Here is a 25,162-nt window from a genome sequence, read left to right as displayed (position 1 = left end):
ATTTGCAGAGCTGGGAGCTGGTCATCTCACAAACTTCTTAACCAGTCAAAATGCAGGTCCTGAGACATTCCACTGTCTTATAGGCTCCACACTGGAACCCGGACAGCAGCACTGCAGTGTTTCGGCATGTCCTGAGAAGCCCAGGGTCAAAAATGTGGGAGATCCAGGGTGCCAGGGCTGCACAGTCCCTGGGGAGAGCCGGGGTCCCAGGAGTATCCAGGGTGCCAGGGACTGTACCCAGGGGAGAAACACTGCCCTGAGGCGACACTGAAAAGCACAAGGACCAATTGAAGCCCACAGATGAGAAATGGCTTTCCCCAGCCTCAGTCAGACGGAAAGCTGGGCAAATTTCATGGGAAATGGGAAAACTTCCCCAGGTTTGCTATCAAGCCTGATGCACAGTATTGGAGGCTGGCGGGAACCAGGGTCCTGGAGAAAGCCCTCTGGATGATGTGTGTTAATGGCATGTACGCTCTTTTCTGGCAGATCATCCCTATCTCAAGCGCTGCAGACCAAGAAACCTTGCTGAGGGCTTTTAAAAGCAAAGAGCCTGCTTTGGAGCCTAAAGGAGCAAGTCTCCATCCTGACCCATATTGTCCTACATCCAACTTCTACAAAAAGAGTGACCCACAGGAGAAATCTGTTTCGAAGCTCACCAAAGCATTTCTCAGCCTGTGGCCACATTTTGCACTGTTTCATCCCACATGACTTGGATCCTGTAAAAATGCCAACCCCCAAACCCCAGATTCCTGCACACATCTGCCCAGTGCAGAGACCTGTCAGTGCAGGGGAGCAAAAGTGACTTCTCCAGTGCCCCGTTTGAGATATTTCACAGTCTTTGACACCATCTGGAGACATTCCTAAAGGATTTATCAGCAAGTTTTGGAAAATAACTGTGGTGAAAGGAGGTGTTGGCTTTCCAGGACATGAGGGGAAATCTCTCTGCTCTCTCCCTGGCTGTGCCATCTCCATGGCAGTGACCTACTGAGCCCCCAGATGACACCAGCTGAGGTCACAGTGGGATGTGCTGCATCACAGGGAGGTCTCCCTGGTGTCGTGGCAGGTGGCCTTCACTTCCCTGTGAGGCCCGGGTGCTGCTGGGCACTACTCACATGCTCCCTGCCGCTGCCCTTTGGAGTCATCTGTGGCAAGGAGGGGGGGCAGGAGCTGCGTTGGGGCACCTTGCTGACAGGCAGAGGAGCAGTGGTACATCGGAGAGGAGTTTTGGATGACAAGATGGGAAGACAGCCCTTCCTCCTCCCCGGCTGGAGAGGTGAGCAGAGGGCAAGGGGGCAAGGAAGATGGAGGAATGCTGGACCCATATCATCTGCTCAGACCAAGGTTCCTTGCTCCCAGCGCTCCTGCAGCACTCCACCAAGGGTAAGGGCTTTGGGAGATCCTTCCTGAGGTGTCGCACAGAGACTGTTAGCTGCAAAAACTGCTGTGGATCCCAGGCTGTGGCGGTGGCTGGTCAGTGCTGAGGGCTGCAACAAGAGTCCTGCCTCAGGGTCCTGACTGGCTTGGGGGACAATTTGGCAACCAGGACTCCTGGGTCCTGGGACTGGGGCTGCCCTGAGCCCCAAAACTCCTGTTAGGCCAGCTCCATCCCCTTGTGGGGGTGTGGCTGTGTGTGTGGGGAGGAACAGGAGGGGGGAATCCATAGTCAGGTTTTCCTGGGATTGGGTCCCCCATTGTGATCTGGCTCTGAGAGGAAAGGGGTCCTGCAGCTCAGAGGCTGGGGTGTCCTGCAGCTCCACCAGGGCTCTCAGCAGCCTGATGGAAATGTCCATATAGGAAATGAAACCTTCACCTTGTAATAACCTCAAATTCTCCACATGTTTGGGAAAACCTCTGTTCCTTCCCCCTGCATCCTTTTATTCTTCCAGCTTGGCAGAGCATGTTTTGGGCTCACAAATTCCATCTTCAGATGGACACAGCCCCTGTCCTCCTGATAATTGGGCTCATATATCTACACCCAAAAGACAGCATGTTTGGGAAAGCATCTTGGAAACAGCTGGAGGACACCATCCCCACTGCAAAGGTCCTGGCTGATCACAAGGATTTTTTTCTGAGCTGTGCTGGGCAGTGCTGGGGTGAGCCCAACACAGCCATCTCCCCCAGACCCCTCATGACCCCACACCACCGCTCCGTAGTCAAGCCCTGGGGCTGCCGTGGGCAGGGGGCTGGGGCAGGAGCGGCGAGAGGACACTGCCCTGCCCTGCCCTGCCCTGGGGGCAGCAGGATGCTGCCCGCAGGCTCCCACGCCCTGGCCACCCCCAGGGCCCCCACGCTGGCGCCACGGCTGCCACCAGCACATGCCACAGCACTGCCACCCAGGGCGCAGGGCAGCCAGCAGCCCCGGGGCCCCGCACTGCCCACCCACACGGTGTCGCTCTGCCCCCAGGCCCCGCAGCGCCCCGCGCTGCCCGCCCACAACATGGCGCCCGACCGCAGGGGACGGGGCAGAGCTGGCCGCCAGGGCAGGAGGGCCCAACGTTGCCATGGCATTGCCCAGTGCAGCCCTCCTATTGGCTGTCAGGAGGAAGAGGGCGGCACAGATTTCACTGATGGCTCTGTCAGCCAATTGCAGTCCAGTATGTGAAAAAAAAAAGGGACCTGAAAGAGGAGCGGGAGCAAAGGAGGCGAGAAGCGAGAGGGTTTGGTGAGGGCTGCGGGCGCGTTGAAATGGCGGCGGGTGCCCTCCCGCCGGGGCGGGGGCAGCGGGGCTGGCGACGGGGCTGCTTTGCTGCAGGAGCTGCAGCAGGGGCTGGTGGGGCCGTGAGCAGGGGCCAGAGTGACCTGGGCCAGAGGGGGGAGCTGCCTTGCAGCCAGACGTGGCGGCCTGCCCCGAGCAGCTGGGCCGGGGCGGCTCGGTGGGATTTGGGGGCAGGAAGCTTTGGCCCTGTGGTGGGTCTGGGATCCCTGTTAAAGCGTTTCCCTGAGCTGCTGCTGCCAGCGCAGCCCCAGGTGCTGCTCCGAGCCGCGTTTGGGAGCTGCTGTGCAAAGCGTGAGCAGGCTGCTGGTGTCCTTGCGAGGTGTCCTTCCCAATGGTGTCTTTTGTTGTGAAAACGGCATTTCCAAGTGGCTCTGAGAGAGGCTGTCCCCGCATGTCATGCTGTGCCTTGGCCGTTGTTTTTGCTCCCTGCCTCTTGCTTTGCCCCGAGACTTGTGACCCCGGCAGCAGGGTGAAGGATGTTTGCAGAAGAGCTCTGTAAGTGTGAGCTATTTTGCTTGTCAAGGGCCTTGAAAGCTGATGAACGGCCAGTGCTTGCACTTGCTGTTGTTCTTTCCATCCTCCTAGGTCAGGGTGAAGAGTTGCTGAATTGTGGCTCTGCTGGTTTCACTGAGATGCCCTGGCCTGAGTCCTTCCGCGTGTCTCCAATTGTTCAGGGAATAAAACAGGAGAATGCTTGTTGTCCTTGACGTGTAGAGGATTTGCTGGGTTTGTTCAGCATTGGGGAAGGAACCAGACTTCTGAGTTGTGGAAAGGCTTCTCCCTCTGCCTGGGACATGAGACCCTGCTGTCTTCAGGTTCATAATTGCTCATCCCATGAAATCATTTTTTTTGAAAATGTTGCCAAGAATTCCCTGCAGGCCTTTTTCCAATTCCTAATTTTTATGGTCTATGTGTAGGGATTAGCTAGGCAAAAGCTAATCTTCTTTTGGGGTAGTAACTGGTATGTAATGGGTGTTTTGCTGCACTATGAGCATTGTGAAGCCACGAGGTGAATCAGGGAGGCCGCTGAGGAGCTGGCTCAGCCTTGGGGAAGGCAGGGGGAGCTGCAGGTGGCAACAGCCCCATGGTCAGGGTGTGGGCAGTGAGGTCACCACTGTCCATGAGAGCTATGCCAGAAAATCACCAGTGTCAAATCAATTCTTTGTAAGTAGCTGACAGGCCAGCAGGAGGCACATGGCTCAGCTGTTGATGATGAGGTCACTTCTGCCTGAGTACCTGATAGGCCATCTGGAGGAAGAAGGCTTGGGTGTTGCTTGTGAGGTCACTTGTGAGTGCTGAACTGATTGGATAGCAGCAGAGATGTGTCTGGAAAGGTGATTGTGAGGTCATTTCTACCTGAGCGGTTGATAGGGCAGCAGCAGGTCCGTGGCTGGGATCTGTGCTTTTGAGATCATTTCTGCCTGAGGAGCAGCTGATAAGGCAGGATTTGGTTCATGGCTGAGGAAGTTATAGTGAGGTAACTTCTGTCTCAGAGGCTTCTAGGCCAGTGTCAGAGATGTGGCTGTGAAGGTGAGTGTGAGGTGATGTCTTTCTGAGTGCCTGCTAGGCCAGCAGCAGGCAGTTAGGCATGGGCGTTGCTTGTGAGGTCTCTTTTGTCAGAGTAGCTGCTAGGCCAGCAGTAGTTGATGGCTGGGGAGGTTATTCTGAGGAAAGTTCTGTCTCTGAAGCCTGTAGGCCATCAGCAGGCATGTGGTGGGGGTATGGACTTGTGAGGTCACCTCTATGTGAGTAGCTGAGAGGTGAGGAGAAGACAGATGTCTTGGCTGTTGGTGGTGAGGTTGCTTCTGGGTTTGTTGCGTGTGCGTAGAGGAGGGATTGACCCCTGCAGAGGTCTACAGCAATACAGAAATGCAACTCATTAATCAAGCAGAAGTGGATGTTCCCCATCATCTGACACACATTTTGTTCCACTCCATCATCCTGATTTAGTACTGCTACATTTCAAATGTGGATGATGTTCTGTGGTGAACATGGAGATGGAGTTTGCCTTTCCGCTTGTTGCTAAGTAGAAGCTTGCAGGCTCCTGCCGGTCACCAAGGGAGTCCAGCTAGACTTTTGAGGCTGCTAAATTAATGTACTGCTGGTTTGAGCAGTGGTGAGAGTGGTCTCTCATTCCCATGGTGTGTGTGCTGTAGAAATTGCCCCTGTCAAAAGAGCAGGGAGCTTATGAGATTTTCTTGCAAGGTCTGCAGGCTGTGTCTGTCTTTGAGGTGTCCACCTGCTTTGATGACACATTTGAAACTGTAACCCGTTAGAGGTCTCTGATTTTCTGTCCACGTATGCAGTCATTGGAGAATGGGTGCACAGGCTGTTAGAGGAGACAGAAGGAATGTCACCCCCAAAAATGATATGGGACACATTTTCAGAGAGGTTTCTTGTTCAGAGAAGTTGAGGCACAAGTGAGAGGCAAGAGCTGGCCTGATCAGCTGCTGTGAGAGCACTTCTTCTCTGCTTCCTGGAGGTGGGAAGTGAGCAGACCCAGGGCTGTGAGTGGCTGTTCAGAGGCAGTGCCTGTTGCAAGGCCTTGGAGGCCTAGAAGGGAATGGAAGGGCTGGAGAGTTGGGCTTTGTGTGTTGTGAGACGCTTGGGGTGCCCTGTCTGCTGCCGTGTGTGGTGCTGTGCCCTGTGTGTTGCTGATGCAGAGGTGCATGTTGGCTGCCAACCCTCTGTGAAGTGTGGGGGTAGCAGCATGTTACAGTGTGGGGTGCCCTGTGGTGGATCTGGGTGGTGGCCCCAGTGTTTTGCTGCTCAGCCTGGGAGTAGGTGTCTGGAGAGAGCAGTGCTCTGCTCACAGCCCCCAACTTGCCATCACGGTGTCCTTCTGGGAGACCTGGATGAGGACTGTTGGTGACCGTGTTCCCTCCTTGGAGCATCGTGGTACGAGGCAGGGCTGCTCGCAGTGTGGTGGTTTCTGTCAGCTGAGGTTCAGGCTGGCAGTTTGGGAAGGTCTTGATGCTTCCGTGAGTCTTTGGGCTTTTACTGACTCTGCTGGAGAAAGTTATCTTCTCCTTCCTTAAAGGCTTCCTGTTGAATCTGGACCCTCATTGCATCTTCCCATCTCAGACGTTAATCCATTCCGATCCCTCAGAGATGGGTAGTTAATCAGAGCAGTCAGAGCCATTTCTCCACTTTGTGCCTACGCAGACTCTTGCAGACAGGGGAGATGCCAGCTCACAAGAAGTCAGGCCTCTGAGGGCGATGGGTGGCTCTGAGACACCTGTCCTTGGTCAGAGGTGGAGGCGGCATCTCCAAAGCCTTGGTCCCTTTGTCAAGAGTCTCAGAATAGCAGATTCCTTGAGACTGCAATGGGGGAGACATCTGGAGGTAGGGCTCCAACACCCTGCTCAAGGCAGGTGGCAGTAGAGGAGGTATCTTGGGGCCTTTTCCAGTGAAGTTTTGATTATCTCCAAGGCTGGAGATCTGAGAACCTCTCTGGATCCCTGTGACACAGCTCGGCCACCCTCACGGAGAAAAAGGTTTCTTCTTAACATCTCAGAAGCATTTCCCATTGTCCAATATGTCCCTGTTGCCTCTTGTGCTGTTAGTGTGCACCTCCAAGAAAATCTGGCTCCATCTTCTCTGTGCCCTCCATAAGGTAGCTGTGCACAGCATGAAGATCCCCCTTGGCCTTCTCTTGTCTAGGCTGAACAAACCCAGCTCTCCCAGCCTCTCCTTATATGCCCCACAGTCCAGGCCCTGACCATCTTGGTGTCCCTGTGCTGAACTCTGTGCTGTGTGTTAGTGCCTTTGCAGAACTGGAGAGCCCAAACAGGAGCCGGTATACAGATATGGTGTCACCTGTGCCAAAGAGAGGGGTAGAACATCTCGGTGGTCCTGCTGGCTGTGTTCTCACCAATACAGCTCAGCATAGAGGGGAGACATTTGCCCCTGCCTGTTGTGACTCTGTAAGGCCAGCAGAACTGACAGTAACACTCCGATTCTTTCTTTCTTTCTTTCTTTCTAGGTAGCTCGACTCTTGGAGGTTCCCAGTGCAGTCCTAGAGCCCGTGAGGATGGAGGCAGGGTGCAGGGCGTGTCCCTGTACCTGTCAACATCTTTGCCAACATCGTGAGCCCTCTGTGAAAGCAGCTGCAAGTGACTGAGATGAGGCTACGTATGGATGCAAAGGCTTCCATAAATGCGCCTGGCTTCCTTGGGTGGCTTGGGGTGTGGGTTCACCTCCTGGTACCTCTGCTGTGCTGCAAATTCCACGTCCCACAACTGCTGTTACTGCCAGCCAGCTCAGCAAATGCTATTGTGTCCCCTCCTTTTCCTAGAAGGTTATGGTGCCATATAGGAGGAGTCCAAGACCCTTGTAATAGATGACAGCATGTCTTGAGTGCCTTTGAGTGAGTGGGCAGGCTGCAAGAACATTGCGGCTGTTGTGCTTCTGAGCTCACTTCTGCCTCAGTACGTAGTAGGGCAACAGTAGGACCATGGTTTTGGGGCATATTGTGAGGTCCCTTCTCCCTGAGTACCTTGGAGGCCAGCAGCAGGGACACAGCTGCTCTTTGTGCTTGTGAGGTCACATTTTCCTGAGTATGTTACAGGCAAGCAGCTAGCTGACAGCTTCAAGGCTGATAGTGAGGTCACTTGTGCCTCATTACTGGATACCCAAGCAGCTTATGAGGTCATTTGTGACTCAGACACTTGTAGGGCAGGTTCAGGCATATGGCTTTGGAATTGACTGTGAGGTAACTATTGCATCAATACTCGATAGACCAGAAGCAGGAATTGGCTGCTGCTTGTGGTTGTGAGGTCACTTGTGGCTCAGTGCCTGATAGGCCAGTGCTGGTCATGTGGTTGGTTTTTGTACTTGTGAGGTCATTTCTGCCTCAGGATCTGAAAGGGCAATGCTGGGCCCATCGCTGCTGTTTGTGGTTGTGAGGTCACTTGTGCCTCAGTGCCTGATAGGCCAGTGTTAGGCCCATGGCTGCTGCTTGTGTCTGCGAGGTCACTTGTGGCTCAGTGCCTGATAGGCCGCTGTTAGGCCCATGGCTGCTGTTTGTGGTTTGTGAAGGCTGGAAATTCCACCTGAAGGCTGGAAATGCATCCTTACAGGAGTAGAAATAATTATCGGTACAGGGAAGGTGCACCCTACCAGAGCTGCAAGTGGTCTAGCAAGCAGTGCTGGTTTGAACCAGTGGCTTGCTGCTTTCCCAGAGAAATACAATCTGACAGTGGATCACATTTGAAGAATAAAGAAGTGCAAACATGGTGTGCTTCAAATGGAGTTCAGTGGACTTTCCACCTATTCTATTGATCTCAAAGTAGTGGGGTAGTAGAAAGATGGAAAGGATGACGGAAACAACAGCTACACCAGAGTAACTCTTCTCTCGTAGAACACTTCTAAGTGGGGATCCCGGTTGTGGGAGGTTGGCTAAACAAGTGACAAACACCCATGGGAAGTCTCATAGATAAGGCGTTTGCGTCATGAATTCTTGTTAAAACAGAAGTGAAACTCTCTCAAAGTTCTGGAGATGAGGTTGTGGTTAAACACCCAACTCAGGGATCAGTCTGGGTGACTCTGCTGTTTTACAAAGCAAAAGGAGTATGGGATGCTGTAGACACTAAAGGAGGCAAGTGAACCATAAGTGAGGCTTGGATGATGTCCGAGACCTAAGTGTCTTCTCTTGCAGTGAAGCGTGGTGTTACCTTCTAACTGTGGGAACACTGATAACTGCAACAGACACCTGAAACCTGTCTCTCACAGGTTCTGCCTTTTCACATGGCCCATGGGAGAACTCGAGTATTGAAGGTAAGTCGCAACCCATCTTTAAAACTACAGTAACAAGAGGAATACCAGATGTAATAGCACGAGGTCAAGGACTGAGAGGAGGCAATAATGTTACACTAACTATAATTACATTTAACTATATTTACATTTAACTATATTTTCATTTAACTATAGTTACATTTATGTCCAAATGTAACTATATGTAATAACACACTGGATGGGAAGCTGCACACGGTTTTGCAGTGGAGTGAAATGGGTACTACAGACATGAAAAGCAGCATTTGCCATAGTAATGTGACTTATATTTTTGACCAAATCGCCAGGCAGACTTACTGGTTAACTTCTCACTTGACTGAACAGAGGATGTGTTATTTTTGCACCATTTAATACATCAGTAACACTTGGAGTAACCTTCCCTCAACTCAACAACTTTCGCAAACAAAACACCAAGGTTACTCAACATCTGTCTAAAACGGGAACATGCTTAGAAGAAAGAAAAGGAACAATGATATATGATAATAATGAACCCATTCTGTTAGTAAAAGTGGAAAGCAGCCTTACTGAACGTCACGAGTATGATATCTTTAAAGGTTTTTCCCCCAAAGCTGCCAGTGTATTGTGACTGATGTTACATCCTGTGCCCGTACTGTTAATGATCCCTGTATTGATCCCCACCTCTCCTTATGTCAGGGATCCAGCCCCAGCCTGGCAGTGAAAACTAAAACCCGTTTCCCCTGTGCCGCTTCCCCCTCTTGGGGGGCTGGAGGTGCCCCAGCCGAGGGCAGCTGGCCGGCACCGGGGCTGGGACAGGGCATGGAGGGGACAGGAGTGTGGAGGGCAGTGAGAGAAGGCAAGCAGGCCTGCTTGGGGCCCCACTGCTGGGCTGGGGAGGGCTGAGGCCTCTGGGGCTGGCTGAGTTCTGGATGCTGCTTCAATGTCAGCTCCATGCTGGGAACATCGGGGTTTCTGCCCTTTGCAGAGGAGCAGCCTGCGGTGGAGGCCCCTCCATCCAGCACTTGTGAGCTGCATGTGGAGCGCTATGTCCAGTTGTGGCTCCCCCAGGCAAGAAGGATGGTGACAGATGGGAGTGAGAGCAGCAGAGGCCAGAATGATGGTTTTGGTCTGGAGCCCATCAGGCATTAGGAGATGCTGAGAGACCTGGGTGTGTTGAGCCTGGAGAAGTGAAAGCTCAGGGGATATATTATTGCTGTTTACAGTGACCAAATGGGAGGATATCGAGAAATCAGAGGCAGGCTCTGCTAGAAGATGCCCTGTGGAAGGACAAGAGGCAACAGGCACAAGTGGAAACACAGGACATTCCACTTGAAAAAAAGAAAAACATTTTCTCCTTAAAGGATCAAAGAATGGATCAGCCCAGCCAGCCCTTCCCCAGCTCTTCCCACCTCCCCTATCCACTCCAGCCCGGCAGAGCAGTCCAGTCTGGAGGAGGGCCCCGCAGCAGTGCCCGCTGCAGGGTGCTGCAGTGCTCTGGGCACTCACAGCAAAGTCCCAGCCCTCCTGAAGGGCACAGCAGCTCCTGGGGGGAACTCTGAGGAGAGGGCTGTCACCCTGTCTCCACTGCTCTCTTGTCTGGGAGACCTTAACCTGGACTACAGGCAGCTGCTCTGTGACAGCCCCTCTCCCCAGGAGGGCACAAGAGTCCCGGCCGCAGGGCTCCTCAAGCAACTCCAGTTGCTCCAGCAGTGGAGCAGCCTGCCCTGAGTTGACACATGTAGAAAGAAGTTTTCATTTATTCTTCCCTGCAAGCACACAATTGCTCCTTTACTCTTCTCCAGACATGGGATGAATTCAAACATTTGAGTACAAACACAATTATCACAGACAGAACGCTCAAAGCACAAGAGCTGAGTAAAGAGAGGTGGGCAGCTTATTGCTGCTGAAATAGTACCAGCTGGATCAGTTTCTTCAGTGCCTCCTTGAGCTCCTTGTTCCTCATGCTGTAGATGAGGGGGTTCACTGCTGGAGGCACCACCACATACAGGACAGCCACCACCAGATCCAGAGCTGGGGAGGAGATGGAGGGGGGCTTCAGGTAGGAAAATAAGCCAGTAATGACAAAGAGGGAGACGACAACCAGGTGAGGGAGGCACGTGGAAAATGCTTTGTGCCTGCCCTGCTCAGAGGGGATCCTCAGCACAGCTGTGAAGATCTGCACATAGGACAGCACAATGAAAATGAAACACCCAAAGGCTAAACAGGCACTAACCACAATAACCCCAACTGCCCTGAGGTAGGAGCCTGAGCAGGAGAGCCTGAGGATCTGGGGAACTTCACAGAAGAACTGGCCCAGGATATTGCCTTGACAGAGTGGTATTGAAAATGTGTTTGCAGTGTGTAGGACAGCATTGAGAAAACCACTGGACCAGGCAGCTGCTGCCATTTTGACACAAGCTCTGCTGCCCATGAGGGTCCCATAGTGCAGTGGTCTGCAGATGGCAACAAAGCGGTCGTAGGCCATGACTGTGAGAAAAGAACACTCTGCTGACAACAGGAAGAGAGACAGAAAGACCTGGGCAGCACATCCCGAGTAGGAAATGGCCCTTGTGTCCCACAGAGAATTGGCCATGGATTTGGGGACAGTGGTGGAGATGGAGCCAAGGTCGAGGATGGAGAGATTGAGGAGGAAGAAGTACATGGGGGTGTGGAGGCGGTGGTCACAGGCTACAGCTGTGATGATGAGGCTGTTGGCAAGGACAGCAGCCAGGTAGATGCCCAGGAAGAGTGAGAAGTGCAAGAGCTGCAGCTCCCGCATGTCTGCAAATGCCAGGAGGAGAAACTCATTGAGGGAGCTGCTGTTGAACATTTTCTCTCCCTGGGCATGTGGGTCTGTCTGAAGAGGAAAAGACAGTGCCAAGTTAGAGCAGGCTTATCTGAGCCAAACCCATTCCATTTCTCATAGTACCCCCACATTTCCTCTGTCCTTCACCTTCTTTCAGAATCCTTGCTTGAGCTCTGTTCGTGCTGGCTGTGTGTGCCACGCTGAGCAGGGGACCCTGCCGTGGTCTCCAGAAGAGCCCGTTCTGCTCTGCCGGGGGTGTAAATGGAGGTGTCAAACAGTCCCAGATATTCCATGGGATACCTGGGGATTTGTGCCATGAGCTCGGCGGAGGGAACTTGGTCCAGTGACCCAGTGGGACTATTCTCTGTTTGCCATAATGAGAGGTGAATACAGCACTCATGCCAGCTGTGTCTGAAAGAGAAGACCCTTGTGAGGGCTTCATCTCCCCCAGCCTCGCCCTCTTGAACAGAGGTGTCTGTAGCTGAACCAGTCACACCGTTGCCCACTCTAGCAAGGGAGAGAAGCAGTCAAGTGAAGGCAGGGGGTGACCTCACACTTTCTAGACATCTCTGTTCCAATGAGATAGTCAATTTACCATCCGCACCCTTCCTCCAGGCACTGCAGTGGGAATGGGAAGTGACTAGCTCTGATGTGCACATCCTGCAGCAGATTACGTCCACTCCTTATGTGAAAGGGCTGCTCAACATTTTGAAACCCATTTTCTTCAGAAAATGATCTTCAGTGGAGGGGTCAGTTTATATATTTATTTAGTTTTTAGGTGCCTCCATCTTACTGTGGGAGCATTCTCTGATGGGGTAGAAATCTTTGGCATTTCAGTTGCTTTCAGCATGAGCACTTGTGCATCCCAAGGGGAAATAAAGAGCTCGCTGTGACTTTGTACAGAGTCACAGGATCTGGTCTGTCAATTAATTTTTCCCCTCGCTGTGCTGCACTTGCACCTCCCTCAGCTAAAGGACAATCACACTCACAAGTTCCTCTAAGGAAGAAAGTGAACTGAGCTGAGAGTGGAGGAGTTCAGTTTCACGGTGAAGATTTCCAAATTCTTCTCTCTCAGCCCAGAGATGGAGAGAGTGAAGAGTGTATCTGACTCACATATCACAGAAATGCTAGAGGGAAGCTGTGTTCGGCTAGAGGGCAGTTTCCAAGTTGGCAGGACACCCCAGAGAATCAGTCAAGGGTCCAAAGGTGGATTCTCCTTAAAGGAGAGTCAGCTGATTAGCTAACCTGATGAAATGCATTGCCAGGAGCCTCACAGGTTGGAAAGGGACTAGCGCTTCTCACTGCCATGAAGACCACACCATCCAGGACACACAGGGTCAGTGTTTTAACTGCAGCTGAGCACTCCCATCATTTTGAGAGATCAAAAGGACTGAGAGAAACCACAGCAAGTCCCTTCATTTCCACCTCAGCCTACAGACAGCACCAGCATCGCCTTCTCCGGCCTTATGAGGGTTTGTCTGACCTGCTCCTTAGGACCTGCAAGCACAGAGAAGCCCCTGGACAGTGCCCTGCCTGTGGGAGGCTTCTGTAGGGCAGAACCAAGTGCACAGAGCATGGGATGGGGTCTGTAAGCACCAACCAGGAAAAAGGCATTGGGACAGAGAAAGAGCTCCCAGCAGGGACAGCTCCAGGCATCAGAGCTGGGCAGGGAATGAGAGGGAACTGCTTCTAGAAACATCATGGGAGGATGGATTTGGGCAGGTCATGGTCAGTCCCTGCAATGCCCACACCTTCCCCAGTGTGATCACTTTTGCCCTAAAGAAACCTCCCAGCAGCAGGGCACTGTGCAGGGGCATTCCCATTTTTGGAGGTGCTAAGGAGCAGGGCAGATAAACGCTGCTGAGGCCAGCAAAGGGGAAGCTGGTGCTGTCTATAGACTAAGGGATGGGTGCAGGGACTTTCAGAAGTTCCTAGCAGACCCATTGACTGCTCATTGAAACTGAAACTCTTTCAGGAAATCCCTGCCTTCACCTTCCTCTTGAAAAGTTGCCTCTGAAATGTCCTGTGCATGAGCTAGAGCTAGAGCTGTGAGCAGCCCTGACCCATGCAGCACCATCTCAATGCAGAAAGAACCTGCCCTGCTGGGGTCGATCCTCCTTGCAGCGCTGTGGAGAGCTCTCTGGGCAGGCTGAGTCCTGACCCTCGCAGGAGGCAGAGTCACTGTCCCAGGCACACAGCACCCTGGGGTGCAGGGACACTGCTCTCAATTACAGCCCATGCAGACCTGGGTGCACTCCCTGGCTTCACACACCTGCAGCATCCCGGCAAGAAGGTAGCAGGATGCCCTGTCCCTGTGATGGTGTGGCTGGGAATCCCTGCTTTAGAAGCACCTCCTCCTCTGCACTCAAAAAGACAGCAGAGACATCCTGAAGAACTGAGCAGTCATGGGATGCGATGGGTTTAGAAGACCCCTCCAGGAACTCCAGCAGTATTGCTCTACAGCCAGAGACTTACTGTGTCAGGGGCTGTGAAGATTTGTCCCTCCGTGAGCTCTCCTCTCTCCTCCCACTCCACACTGCCTTTCACTTCTCTCTGTCTTCTCCCATCTCACATCAGCAAGAGCAGGCAGTGCCTGGAGCCCTGCTGCTCTCTGCAGAGGAGATGCTTTTGCACAGAGCTGTCTCTCGGCAGGGCTGACCAGTTGCCATGAGCTCCCTCTGTCCCAGTAGACTGGCCCCACTCAGGAACAGTGGCCTAGCTGAAGGTGTGACTTCATTTCTCCTTTGTACTCCCTCCTCTTGGGAAATGTTCACTGAGGTAAACTAAAATAATCATCTATGATGTCTCTCTCAACACAGTGAAGAGAGACTGGTCCCAGCATTGCAATTTGTCTCATCAGAAGATGATTATCTATGAGAGATGGAAACGTCGCACTCTGGAAGATCCTATTCCCAACTCTTTACTAGGCAGGACACCTGGACAGGGACAAGAAGAGAATTCATTTACCTATGGTTCAGGTGTTAATTCAGATGAGTCAATCTGGACATCTCATGCCAGGTTAGATACCCCTGGGCTGGAGTGGGATTCAGATCCCTCCCCTGAATTCCACAAACACACAGGAGGTGGGATTCCCCTTGCCAAAGCTGAAGTGAGCACAACAGAGATGTCTGCATGCGAGTGCCTTGTCTAAGCTCCCATTGTAATCAGTGGAGATGGAGGATGGGAGTCAGTTGCTCACACACAAACCCCTGGTGACATTTCAAGAGACAGAGGTGGTGCAAGGCATGTGCCAGTGACTGTTTGCTCTGATGGAACAACTAGGAGACCTGCATCCTTCTAGAGCATGAGGTTGGGGCCAGGTGGGGAATTTTTCTTGGCCATCTGAAATGACACTCGATGCCTACCACTGCTCCTAGAACTCCACTCACTAGGAAGCTGAGACTCATGCACATCTCTATGTTGCAGACATTTAATGTAATTCAGTGCAGAGCCTTGATTTAATGACATAAAAATCAGCCATGGGCAGCACCATATCAGATGCCTGGGGTGTCCAGCACAACCACAGGTCTCTAGCAGATCCAGCATGGGACCTACAGGAAAGCCATGTCCTTTTGGAGTTGTTGCTGGGCAAGTGCCCCAGGGCCTCTCTGGTTTCCTACCTGTGCCCAAATAACTGAATGCCACCACTGCCTTTAGGCAAAGTCCATCCTGTCTGCATCCAAGCAGCTGCATAAATGGGAGGCACATCACAGCAAGGACTCCACTTATGTCCCTGCACTCTCAAACCCTTCAAGCTCTCCTACTCCTGAACCTCTCCTCATCCCAGATGATATGAACAGGGACTGTGCTAATGATCTCCACAGGATGGCTGCATCACAGGCTGTCCAGGCCCAGGGACTTCTTCACTGGCACCTTGTCCTTCCTGGAGATCAGCTGACCTCTGTCACAGGCCCTGTGGTGCTACAAAGTCAGCTCAGGCAGTAAAATCCTCTCCTGCCTTTTCTGCACAGCCCAGCTCTGCTTTCCTCTGGCCTCAGGTACTGCAGGCTTTGCTCCCTTAGTGGGAACCTCCTTTCACCATTGCATTGCCACCTGCTATCTATGCCGGCATGTCCCTGCACTGAAGTGGGCCACTGCACATACGGTGTCCTTGACTCTTGGTAACATGGCTCACCATGAGCAATCTACGCTCTGTGCCACAGCTGAGGCTCTGCAGCCCAAATATGTGCAAGTGAATGCAGCCTGGGGCACAGGCAATAGCAGATGGAGATGCACAATTTGTCACAGTACTGAAACATCGTTAGAATAACTGGAATGTGGTGGGATCACTCACATGACTGGAGGGCTATGCTGGCCCCCTCAGCAGCAGGCCCACATTTTCCCTAGTCTTCCTCTTGCTACTGATGTATTTGAAGAAGCCCTTCTTGTTGTCCTTGACATCCCTCGCCAGATTTGATTCCAAATGGGCCTTAGCCTTCCTCGTCGCACCCCTGCATACTCTGACAACGTTCCTATATTCCTCCCAAGTGGCTTGTCCCCCTTTCCACATTCTGTAGACTTCCTTCTTCTGGTTGAGTTTTGCCAGGAGCTCCTTGCTCATCCATGCAGGTCTCCTGCTTCCTTTGCTTGACTTCCTACTCATAGGGATGCTCCGATCTTGAGCTTGGAGGAGGTGATGTTTGAATATTAACCAGCTCTCTTGAACCCCCCTTCCTTCTAGGGCCCTAACCCATGGGATTCCTCCAAGTAGGTCCCTGAAGAGGCCAAAGTTTGCTCTCCTAAGTCCAGGGTTGCGATCCTACTTAGTGCCCTGCCTCCTCCTCACAGGATCCTGAACTCCACCATCTCATGGTCACTGCAGCCTAGGCTGCCCCCGACCTTCACATCTTCAACCAGTCCTTCTTTGTTTGTTAGTACGAGGTCCAGCAGCACACCTCTCCTCGTTGGCTCCTCCACCACCTGTGTCAAGAAGTTGTCACCAATGCTCTGCAGGAACCTCCGGGACTGTTTGAGCCTATCTGTGTCATCTTTCCAGCAGATATCAGGCTGGTCGAAGTCCCCCATGAGAACCAGGGCCTGGGATCGTGAGGCTACTTCCAGCTGTCTGTAGAAGGCCTCATCGACTTCCTCATCCTCATCAGGTGGCCTGTAGTAAACACCCACAACAGTGTCACCCATGCTAGCCTGCCCTTGAATCCTTACCCATAAGCTCTCGACTCGCTCTTCATCCACCCCTAGGCACAGCTCAATACATTCCAGTTGCTCTCTCACATAAAGAGCAACTCCACCACCTCGCTGTCCTGGCCTGTCTTTCCTAAAAAGCACGTAGCCATCCATGACAGCACTCCAGTCATGCGAGCTATCCCACCATGTCTCTGTAATGGCAATGAGATCATGGCCCTGCGACCGCACACACATCTCTAGTTCTTCCTGTTTGTTCCCCAAGCTGCGTGCATTGGTGTACAGGAATTTCAGAGAGGTGATCGAGCATGCAGGCTTCCCAGGAGGGGTGCAAGAGGATCCTCCATAGCCACGTCCCATGCGCACTTCCCTGGCTGCACGCACTCGCTGCAGGCATCCCGACTTCAGCTGCGTTTTGCCAACTACCCTGTCACTATAACTCTCCCCTTCCCCCATCTTTCCTAGTTTAAAGCCCTCCTTACCAGGTTGGTCAACCTGTTGGCAAAGACACGCGTGCCCCACTTGGTGAGGTGGATCCCACCTATTCCCATCAGTTCTTGATCTTCAAACAGGGTCCCATGGTCGTAGAAACCAAAACCCTGTTGCCAACACCAGTGGCGCAGCCAGCTGTTAACTTGGAAAGTCCGTCTCCTCCTCCTCTCATCCATCCCCCTCACTGGCAGGATTGAGGAGAAGATGACCTGGGCTCCCAGACCCTTGACCACCATCCCCAGAGCTCTGAAATCCTGCTTGATGGTCTCCAGTTTGCCCTTGGTGTCATTAGCGCCCACAAGGAAGAGCAGCAGTGGGTAACAGTCCAAAGCGTGGACAAGCCTTGGCAGTCTTTCCATGACACCTCTCACGCGAGCCCCTGGCAGGCCCCAAACCTCTCTAGACATGAGGTCAGGTTGGCAGATAGATGCCTCCATCCCCTGCAGCAGGGAGTCCCCCAGAACAATCACCCGCCGCTTCTTCCGGGCATTCCGGCAGGGCACAGGGCCTGTTGTCCCAGGTACTTCCCTTGCAGCCATGCCCATCTCCTCCTCATCCTGGAGGGCACTAAACCTGTTCTTCAGCTGCAAGTCCTCAGGAGGAGTAGGAGCCTTTCTCCTCCAATGAGAAGTAACCAGCTTCCAGCCGCCTTCTACAGTGTTATGTACCGTTTCACACGGCACAGAGCCCTCTGGCAACTCCACTGCTGAGGGGGGTTGGGACTCCCGAAGCTGTACAGTCTCCGAGAATACCCTGTCTATCTCTTGTTCCGCTTCTCAGATGCTGCGCAGCCTACTGACTTCCTCCTGTAACTCCCTTACCTGACGACACAGCTCGTCAACAGCAGCACACCTTCTTCAGGAGAGCTGACTGCCAGCCCAGGCCTCCCGGAGAGGCCCCAAGCACCCCCTGCAGTCTGAGACCTGCAGAGCTGCATCTGCTGTCAGAGGGTCTAAAATGCTGCCATTCAGCTCCTGTGTGTGAACAGGCAGTGTGGGAGGACACACCAGTGTGCTTGCAGGGCAGATGCAGGTCTCCTGGGAAAGGCACGGGGACATGGAGGATGCAGAAGAGAAGAGCCCACATTGTTCCCTGGGTTGCATGGACACCCTGGGAAAGTTGCCCCAGGGCCATCGTCCCAGACCAGCCCCTCACATCACCCCTTTCCAGTGCTGGTTGCTCACCCCAGGCATGGGGTGGTGCATGGCCATCTCTGTCCTCCTGCAGGTCTCTGTATCATGACGGAGGGAAAAAGACCAGCTTTGCGTGATCTCTGTTCTGCACCAGACCCTGGCAGATCCCAGAGCACAGCTGTCTGCTGACCCCCACGTGGGGCCCAGCCTGGGCTGGGCAGGGGCTGAGTGCTCAGACCTCCCAGACTCTGGGGGATCATTTAACAGTCGTTTAATAATAACCCTGCCCCACTGAGCAACAGACCCACATTTTCCTTAGCTGCCTTCCTTTTCCTGTGGATGTCCTGACAGGAGGCCTTCTCGTTGCCCTCCCCTTCCCTCACTGGTTCCAGCTCCATCCAAGCTCTGGCTTTCCTCACGCCATCCTGTGTGCATGGACAAGGTCTTGATGCTCCCCCAGGGCAGCCCATGCCCCTTCCACCATCTGTGCATGTCCACTCAAGCACCCTGACGGCTGGTGCTGCTGCCAGGGCAGAGGTGGAGGATCACCCAGAGTGGCTCTTCAAGGAGCTCCCCAGGGAAAAGCTGTGCCCAGCCACAGCCTCAGACCCAGCCACAGCGTGGCAGAGGAGAGCTGCCCTCTCCCAACCCACCCTGGTGGTGCCAGCCCCACCTCAACCTGCTTCTCCAAGGCTTCAGCACAGCCCTCGAGGGAGCTGGAGCTGCCTCGGTCACCGGGGCAGTCTGGTGGCTGGAGGGTTTGACATGGGCACAGCAGGAGCAGTGCTGGGAGCAGGGAAATTGGGGTAAAGACCCCTGCCCTCAGCTGCACGGCCAGGGCACTGGACAGGTGATGCCTTTGTGGCCAGCCAGGCTCCAGGTTTGGGGTGGATGCCAGCTCGAGGGTAGGAGCACCAGGATTTTCATGGGCTTCCAGTGCAGCCATGACCGTGGTGAAGGCAAGTGGGCAGAACCTGGCCCATGCAACTGCAAAGGTCAGGGGTTGAAAAGGCAGTGTGGGTCTGCTGAAGGCCCTCCCTCTTCTTCCCATGGGGAAGGAAGTCCCCAGGTGATGCTGGACTCTGTTTTGGCTGATGGGAGGGGAGCACAGGGCAGGGTGGAGGAGGCAGATGGAGCCTCTCGGGGTGCATGAGGGAGTTTTCCAAAGCCCAGGGCTGAGCCAGGGACCTTTGGGTCTTCCCTCAACGCTCTCCCAGCCGGATTCATTCTGCCATGCCCTAGGAGCTCTCGTCCCTGTGCCAGCTGTGCTGGAGCAGAGGCCGAGGAGCTGGAGTTGCCTCAGGCCAAGCTGTGTCAGCCCCGGGAGCTGGCCCTGAGCATGGGGCAAGCCGAGACCCTTCTCGCATATCCTGTCCTGCTGGGAGGACAGCATGGGGATGGGGAGCAGCCTGTGTCTGCCCAGGGGCAGTGCAGGACCTTTTGCAAGGGAGGTGACCGTGACAGCCGCTATGCGGCAGCAGAACCAGCTGCACCCCCTCCCTGCAGCCCCTGACACAGTCCTGCCCACCCCTACCCCTGCCCGGCTCCTGCCCCCTCGCTCCCAGCCCCTTTCCTGGCACCATGGGGACCAGCTCTGCAGCCAGAAGCTCCCCAACCCCTCGCCCTCCCCACCTTTCTCCATGCTGGGGATCCAGCCCCAGCCAGGCAGCAGGACGCCAGCCTCCCCCCGGCCCACCAGCCTGCTCCCCCCATGTCCCTTCTCTCTCGGGGGTGGGAGCTGCCCCAGCCCAGGGCAGCCGGCCAGCACCAGGGCTGGTATGGGGCACGGGGGCATGGGGGGCATGGGGCAGTGGGGCAGGGCAAGCAGCCCCACTCAGGGCCCTGCAGCTGTGCTGGGGAGACCTGAGGCCACTGGGGCCAGCCAGGCTCTGGATGCTGCTTTGACATCAGCTCTGTGCTGGGAGTGTCAGGGTTTCGCCCTTTGCAGGGAGCAGCCTGTGGTGGGGCCATGAGCGGGGCCCTATCCCGGACCCAGGCTCTGTCCTGCTCAGAGGCAGAGGAGGACGAAGGAGCGTGGGGCTGGCCAAGGGCTCTGCCCCTCACCCACCAGGAGTGCGGCCCATGGGCCAGGCAGAGCCTGTCTCTGTGCCCAGGGTCTTTCCATTCACGGAGCTGCAGAGATGTTTTGGTGGGAAGGGACCTCTGGAGGTCTCCAGTCCATCCTCCCATGCAAAGCAGGGCTGGCTGGAGCCCTACAGTCTTGTCTGGAGATCGCTGGACTGTGCCCGAGCCCAGTTACCATCCCCCAAACCTGCTCTGTTCCTCTTGTTTGGGCACTGTGGAACAACGCCTCTCGTTGGTGGGTCACTGCCCTGCCTGCCTTGCCGTCACCCTCAGCTCCCGGCTCTGTACGGAGCAGCCCTGCTCTTGCTGTGCCCAACAACATACTCTTTGTAGCAGGAACCCAGTCACAAATGGTGCATAAACAGTCGAGCTGTGATTATAGGAAAACTTGCTCTCCTATATATGTATTATAAAATCAGACCCAAGTGGCTGCCCTCACTTTTTCATCCAGCTAAGACTGTGTGTCCAGTGTTACCTGGGTAGGGTGTCCAAAACCGAAGCACTCCTTACACCTTTAATTTGACTGTCAGGCAAGTGTTGCTGCTGTGGAAATAGGGTCACCTTTTGTACCTACAACCTCCTCTGGGTTCTGCTTGGATCCCAGCTTCCCTTGCCAAGGCTTTCTTGGCTGTAGTTAGGGGGGGCAGCTCTGAGGTAGAGACGGGGAATCAGATCAACAGGATGGGGACAGGGTCAGGTCAGGACCCGAGAGGTGCAGGACCAGGCACAGGCATGTCCACAGCATAACTCAGGCCAGGCCCAAGGACAAGGGGAGCAGCTCCCCGGCAAGGGGAGGAGGCCCTGTAACAACGCTGGTCACTCTCTGTCTCCCCTGCTCTTGTGTCCAGGAGATCCCCCTCCCTATCTGCCTGCAACCCCTCCATGCCCACCCTGTTGCCCAGGACAGCCCGAGAGCCCCGGTCCTGCTGCCCCTCCGGCAGCTCCTGCTGCCCCAGGGACAGAGCAGCCTGCCCTGAGCTGGTGCATGGAGAAACCTGTTTCTCAGTCTCACTTTCTATATCTCCGAATGCTGTCCTGCTTTTCACCTGGGATGTCCTTGCTCCACAGAGAGCCTTTCCCCAGGGGAGTGTGTCTGTGCTGGCCTGGCCAGCCATTCCTGCACCCCTTCCCGGTGCTCCTCGCAGGGCCCCGGGGTGGTGGTGCTGCTCTGCAGTGCGAGCGGGCTGTGGGTCCATGGGGCCACAGGGTGACTCCTGACTCTGCATGGGCCATGCTGGTCAAGGCAAGAAGCAGACCCAGCTGGACAGAGATCATGACCGGTGACATTGTTGGCATGGGTCATGGACAGTGCTCAGAGTGACATTGCATTTGCAATGGTGCAAGAGGTGTTCAGGTACGCACTAGCTCCAGCCTGTGGTGTTTCACTGACAGTGAAAGAATCACTCTCCAGTGCCCCTTCCCTGGGCCTCCTGGGTCCCCACTTCCTCTCTGGGGATTGCAGAGCCCTTCTTTCCCCATGCATACCTGGATTTAGTGTTTTATCTTCTGGTGACTCCACCATGGACCGTCCCTCACTTTGTGAGGCTCCACTCACTACCCACCCCCAGGTACATGCTGTTCCTGGAGATCCCCTGATCTCTCCTGGTGGCTCAGATTCCCCTCCAGAAGGATGGCCATGAATGAGAAAAGTAAGAAAGAAAGAAATGAACAACACATATCCTTTGTAGTGAGAACATATGTGGAAGATCTGGTGAGGAGTCAGGTGAATGGCAGTGCATGTGGTAGCAGCCCCGCAGTACGCTCTCTGCGCACTGATGGAAACCCATCAAGGCTGGACATGCATATTCCGTTCTGTCAACAATGTCTAGCTGCTCTGCAGCCAGTAACTACCCAAGGTTAGCACAGCTGAGATAAGGAAATAGTTCTAGTAAATATAAGGGGCCTTTAGGATACAACAAAGAGAGTCCTGCCTTGGTGTCTGACCCATGCACCCAGCAGTTGCCCATCAGCGATCCCTCCATGCAGTTCCTGGGGCTCCTACACAGTTTGGAGTGTAAGTAAGTCCTTTATTAAATCAATCCTCTTTAACCCCTTATGAACCTTGAGTGTCTCTAAATGCCAGTATCTGACCCTCCCTTTCCCACCTTGTGGTCAGGTCCTTGATGCCCCATACCCTGGTAAAGGGAAGCAGATGCACATGAGACAGTTATTGGTGTGTACATTGTGCCCATTGAAGCATTCTCCTCAGAGCATCCTTAAACTCCTTGTTCCTCATGCTGTAGATGAGGGGGTTAAGTGTTGGAGGCACCACCACGTACAGAACTGCCACCCCCAGATCCAGAGCTGGGGAGGAGATGGAGGGGGGCTTCAGGTGGGCAAACATGAGAGTGTTGACAAAGAGGGAGACGACAGCCAGGTGAGGGAGGCATGTGGAAAAGGCTTTGTGCCTGCCCTGCTCAGAGGGGATCCTCAGCACGACTGTGAAGATCTGCACGTAGGACAGCACAATGAAAATGAAACACCCAAAGATTAAAAAAAAACTAACCACAAGAAGCCCAACTTCCCTCAGGTAGGAGTCTGAGCAGGAGAGCTTGAGGATCTGGGCAATTTCACAGAAGAACTGCTCCAGAACATTGCCTTGGCAGAGTGGTATTGAAAATGTGTTCCCAGTGTGCAGGACAGCATGGAGAAAACCACTGGCCCAGGCAGCTGCTGCCATTTTGACACAAGCTCTGCTGCCCATGAGGGTCCCATAGTGCAGCGGTCTGCAGATGGCAACAAAGCGGTCATAGGCCATGACAGTGAGAAGAGAATATTCTGCTGTGAACAAGAAGACAAGCAGAAAGACCTGGGCAGTGCATCCTGAGTAGGAAATGGTCCTGGTGTTCCAGAGGGAATTAGCCATGGATTTGGGGACAGTGGTGGAGATGGAGCCAAGGTTGAGGAGGGAGAGGTTGAGGAGGAGGAAGTACATGGGGGTGTGGAGGCGGTGGTCGCAGGCTATGGCTGTGATGATGAGGCCGTTGCCCACAAGGGCAGCCAGGTAGATGCCCAGGAACAGCAAGAAGTGCAAGAGTTGCATCTCCCGTGTGTCCGTGAATGCCAGGAGGAGGAACTCAGTGGGGGAGCTGCTGCTGGACATTTCACTCACTGCAGTCACAGGGGACTGTCAAAGGAGGGAAAGACATTGACAAGTTAGAACAGACTTCTCTAAGCAAAACTTTTTCATAACCTCCCCCAAACACACACACATTACCTCTCCCAATCTTGGCAGGACCATCACTGAGCTCTGTGGCTGGAGCTCTGGTTTGTGCTGGCTGAGTTTGCCGTGAGGAGCAGGGAACCTGTGCCCATGGGCTCCAGAGGAGTCAGTCCTGACCTACAACAGTGGGTGCATGGGAACAGGGGTGACTAAACTTCTGTATTCACAGTTTTAGTCAGATTTAGTCTGCTCATAAGGTAGAAGGGCTTTTCAGCATCTTCCTTCCGAGTTCTAAATTATATGGCTTCATGAATAATTTTAAGGCTTGTTTTGTTTTCTTTTAGATGCCCCTGTCACACCTGAGGAGGATTCTTGGAGGTAGAAATCCTCAGCATTGCTACTGCACTCAGAGTGACCAGCTGTGATTCCTGAGAGGCAAAAGGATTCACTCTCGCTTTAGCGCAGAGTGAGGAGAGCTGGTTGGTCCGTCTTGTTCCCAGCTGCCCTGTGCTCGCACCTCTGAGGTGGAGGACGATCACACGCACTTTACCCTTGAAAAGAAATGACACTGCTGAGAGCAGAGGAAGCCGATTTCAAAGTGCAGATGAACACATACAGCACTCTTTCTGAGAGTATCTGAGGGAGGTCTCAGCCCTCCCCGTCTAGCCAGTAACACATTGGGATCATTCCAGTTGCCCACATCCAGCTGCCTGGCAGTATTTGTGTGGCTTTAGTATCTAGGTGGCTTTTCCATGGATCACCTAGATAACACACAGATGCAATGGGAAAGCTTTGACCTCCTTGAGAGCAGCTTGCAGCCCAGTCAGGCACCCCAAGAAAATAGCCAGATGTCCTAACGATGGGGTGCCTTGAAGAGAGAGTTGGCTCATTCCCAGCCCCCACATTGCATTACCCAGAGCCCCACAGGGTAGAGGGGGACTTGGGCACCTCAACGTTGAGGACACATCTGCATGGCAGGACCTGCAGGGTTGGTGCCTGAACTGCATCAGAAATTCCCCTGCCCAGAGAGTCCAAGGGGAAGGACAAGGGCAGCATGGACAGGCGGGAAACACGGAGCATTACCATGATATTTCTGCCAAGGGAGGAGGGGACAGGGAGAGACAGAGATGCTCTCAGGAGTTTCTCCTCTCCTGGATGTCTGGCTGCTGAGGAAATGACTCATGCCCTGGACCCCACAGCCTTGAGGGCAGAGGGCTGTGCTGCCTGCGAGAGGAGAGGAGACACTGAAGTCTGTAGTTTCCTCTCACACTTTGACCAGTACTTTGACTCTGCTGCCTGGAGCTGTCCCTGTGGGGAGCTGTTTCTCTGTCCCCACGTCTCTCCCCTGTCAGTGCTCACAGACCCCATCCCACCCACTGGGTGCTCAGCTCTGCCCTGCAGAAACTTCCCGGGTACAGGGCCTGCCCATAGCACCTCCGTGTTTGCTGGTGCTATGGAGCAGGTGAGACAAACCTTCATGAGCCTGGAAAGGTGATGCTGGTTCTGTCTGCAGACTGAGGGGTGGGTGAAGGGATGAAGAGGAACTTCTCCTCTCTCATTGTCACTGTTTCAGTCTCAGTCTGCTGTCTAAACCTGGCAGACAAAATACCCTTTCACCCCACCCAAAGAGAATCAAACTGAAAGCAGAGATTTGTGAAAGCTCCTTCCCTTTCAGGTATCCCTTGCCTTGACCTTCCTTTTGGAAAGCCCCCTCCAGAAATGTCCTGGGTGTAAGCTGGAGCTGTGAGCAGCCCTGACCCATGCAGCATGCTCTCAATGGGAGAATGAAGCTGCCATGATGGGGGTCACTCCTCCCACCCAGAGCTTCACCCCACAGCGCTGTGGGGAGTTCCCTGGGCAGGCTGAGTGCTGAC

Source organism: Apteryx mantelli, chromosome 20 (genome assembly GCF_036417845.1).
Source record: "Apteryx mantelli isolate bAptMan1 chromosome 20, bAptMan1.hap1, whole genome shotgun sequence".
Classification (NCBI taxonomy): domain Eukaryota; kingdom Metazoa; phylum Chordata; class Aves; order Apterygiformes; family Apterygidae; genus Apteryx; species Apteryx mantelli.
This window is presented reverse-complemented; position numbering follows the sequence as displayed.